We start from the raw sequence: 3,627 nt of genomic DNA, 5'->3' as shown, positions 1-3,627 counted from the left end.
TAGACTTAAGTAAATATTAAGCATTTGGTACTATTTGCTCATTTTTTAGGAGACAGTTTTGAATTGAAAAGTTGAAGCGAATGTTTGATTAAGTCTTCACAGTATGTTTTCAGGGGGAAACACAGGGCTGCAGGACTTGTTCTGTTGTGAGGTTACTGGCCCAGTACTTATAATGCTCTACTCTGGCCAGTGGTGGTCCAGTGGCTATTTTAAGCACGTAGTCTATACCATTAATGTTGTGTTTTAGCTGCCATTTTTTAGCATGTATTTTCTTGGGTAACTTTATTCTCAGTTCAAGCTCTGGTATCATATATATTTTGGTGAGATTTTCTATTAAACCATTTAATATTGGATGGCTGTAAGATAAACTACACAAGTTTGGTGTGTACACATGTGTACACACCAAACTTGTGTAGTCTATCTTACAGTAGTGGACGTTTATAAATGCCAGGAATATAACTCTGAAGCCTATTTTTGTAATTTGATTTCAGTTATTTGACCGGCTGATGTTTATATGCACTTGTTTAATCCAATGAGAAGAGTGCACCCCAATGCATTTATCGTGCCATGCTTCATTTCCCCCATTGCAAGAGGGACAAAAAGGGACTGGGATTCAAGCTCAAAATCTCCCCTTTTTCCCAATACCAGCTGCAACTTTTACAAGTGGCATTTCTGTAAATCGCCATTACCTTAAAAAATGAACAAAATAAACAAATACAAATTATGACCCTACCATTAGGTGAATTTAACATGCGACGGGAACCAGTGTTGTCAGTTTAGTTATTCTGAGTTCCAGAGCTAAAAGGTTCAAATCAGTCTGATCTCTTCATGTGAATCACTATTGACATTAGTCATTAGTATTAATTATAATAACCTATTCTAAAGTCTTTCAAATTTTCCTGAAATGAGAAAAGTGTGTAACTGGAATTGTCCAATTTGGATTTGTTTGTATTTGAATATAATTGTGATTGTGGAATTTTTACCATTCTAGATAAACATATTTTACACCATTCTTTGTACAGTCTATATTTTGAACAAAATCATTGAAATAGTAATTAATGTAGCGTTACAATTGAAAATTATAGATTACAAGGTGTACACAACATTTCATTGTTTTAGTTCATCACATTGAATAGTTGGTTTGGTTTAATGTCTATTAATCTCCTTTTCTTTTATTGTTGCCAGCATCCATTTTAAAGAAAACTTTAAAAGTTGTATTAATGCACAAAATGGTAATGCCTGTCATTCAACCTCGACAGAGTCTTTCTATAAGGCTTGTATTGCTATGTCATGGCTGTTACTTGAATTCTGAAATACTTGTATGATGTTTCTTGCCTCTGACGGAGGCTGATTTAGATCAAAATCTCAGGCCATCTCCCCTACTCATTAGACATGGTAATATATATATATGGTATATTCATTCATTACCCTATTCATTTTATATATATATATGGTATTATGTAAAATAATATTGTTTTATTCAGTTAATGTCAGGAGTTTATGTTAGAGACAATAGGATTAAAGGTATTGTTTTGGTTTTAAAATAGTTTTAGAAATTGTAATTTGAAATAACATACTATGAAGTTTCTTAAATAAGTTCATCTAATGTGTATATGAGTATTAAATAGTGATTATTTTTCAGAGCTAAATTTCATAGAGAGCTGCTTTATTAGGAAATGTTTTAAAATGTATGTTAAAGGTTTTGTGTAAAGTGTATCAGTTGAGAGTGCCTTAGAAGTATAGCACAATGACTTGAATGGTCTTAATTGGAAATGTAAAAGATTCAACTTGACAAAATAAGTCTGGAAGGTCTCATATCACCATACCATACTGTGCTCACTGGGCTCTACAGACTATTGGTCCTTGGAATAAGGTACACATGGTGTAGGCTTTAATAAGGGAATCAATGTGTGGTGAAGAGGTTTTCAACTAGTGGTTTAATCCCAATGAGGTATGGTTCTGTATAATTTTACCGAGACGAAGTCAAGGTAAATTATCAAGAACCAGGCCTCGGCGGTTTTAAACCACTAGTTGAAAACCGATTCAACACACTTTGATTCCTATTCATGAATACCTTTTCGGTCAAAAACATCAACACTTTTTGGTCAAAAAGTAAAATAAATGCAAAAATTATAATTGTTCAATGATTTGTTTCAACACAACACCCCTCCGTGATGTGGCACAACTGTTTCAGCCGTTGCTCTCGACCAATAGGAATGAAGAAACTGTCTTATAAGAACAGGTGCAAGCTCGCGTGTCACGCCCATGTTTCAACACTTTTTACTGGTCATAAAGAAAGGTTTATACACACCCACGTGACGTGCTCTCCACCAATAGGAATAGCGACACTGTCTGAGGTATTCATGAATAGACATTTCAGGCTACTTAATCAGAGTTTTTTCTAATTTTTCCAAGGGCAAACAAATCGGAACTCATACTAAAGTAGGTCCAATATCATGCCTGGTTCTGTCGGAGCAGAATGCCATGGTAAGCCGGGCCATGAAATTGGGCCAAAGTTTGCACACATCTTGCTGGGTATATTTCAGCCAACTTGAATTCTTGCTCCTGACTTGTCAAAAGCTTTAAGATATAAATAATTCATCCTGCATATAGAACGCAACATGCATACTAAGGAACTTACCTCAACGCTATGTGAAAAAGAACAATCTTATGAAGAAGTTATTCAATGAAAAGGTTGCTACTAAAGTCTCTACCAAATTAGTCTTAAAGTGCATCACTTTCTTTTGTTTTAAAACCCAAAGCGTAACTTATTTGAAGACCAACCTTTTAAAGAACATTTTTGTTGATTTTAGCTGTTTTAAAATATTGCCAATACTGCTGGAGGATATACTTAAAAAGGTATCAAAAGGTTATTCCTAAAAAAAGTGACATTGTTAAAAATACTGAAATAGGGCGCGACTGTATCCCATGTCTAACTGGTAATAGTAGTTTGTATTAGTAGATATTGGCCGCCATCTATAGGTCAAAACTTGTATTTAGTTGTTTTGAGAAAATATAATTAGCTGTATATGTATGGGAAAAGTTAATAAAACTTGTCATTATTTTATTACACTAAATTTACGTTGTTAAAAGGAGATTAGTTTATGCTATCATTTAGTATATAATTAATTTAGTTTGTTTTTTGTGGAACTCCTGAATTAAAATAAAGGAAACATTTACAACTCGCAGGCGAATATTAAGAGTGATATATAGGACGGGGGATGGGGTTTCTAGAAGTAGGGATGGGAGAAGGGAGACACAGTGATCGAGATTCCTTCAATGTGAAAGTTTCAATAAAGTTGGAATATTTTTTAAGTGGTGACAAGGAGTACAGGTACGTCGCCAGGAAGAATGTTAAACTGTTGGTTTCAACAATTATGCTCTTGTCATCAAAGCAAAGAACAAAATCTGCAGATTGCTGTAAAATTATCTTTAAAGGAGTATGTACAGCGCCCTAGATTTCCTGGGTCTAATTGGTGATGTGATGTTTATCAATGATAGTAATTATTTTAGATCTAAGAATAATTGACTGGGGAACTTGAATTGAACCAACGATGAAGGTTCCAGCACTCTACCAACTATAAAGCTATCTTAATCTGTTATCATTGTGTCAATATCTTTGTTCAA

The sequence above is a fragment of the Asterias amurensis genome, chromosome 3, assembly GCF_032118995.1.
Source record: "Asterias amurensis chromosome 3, ASM3211899v1".
Classification (NCBI taxonomy): Eukaryota; Metazoa; Echinodermata; class Asteroidea; order Forcipulatida; family Asteriidae; genus Asterias; species Asterias amurensis.
This window is presented reverse-complemented; position numbering follows the sequence as displayed.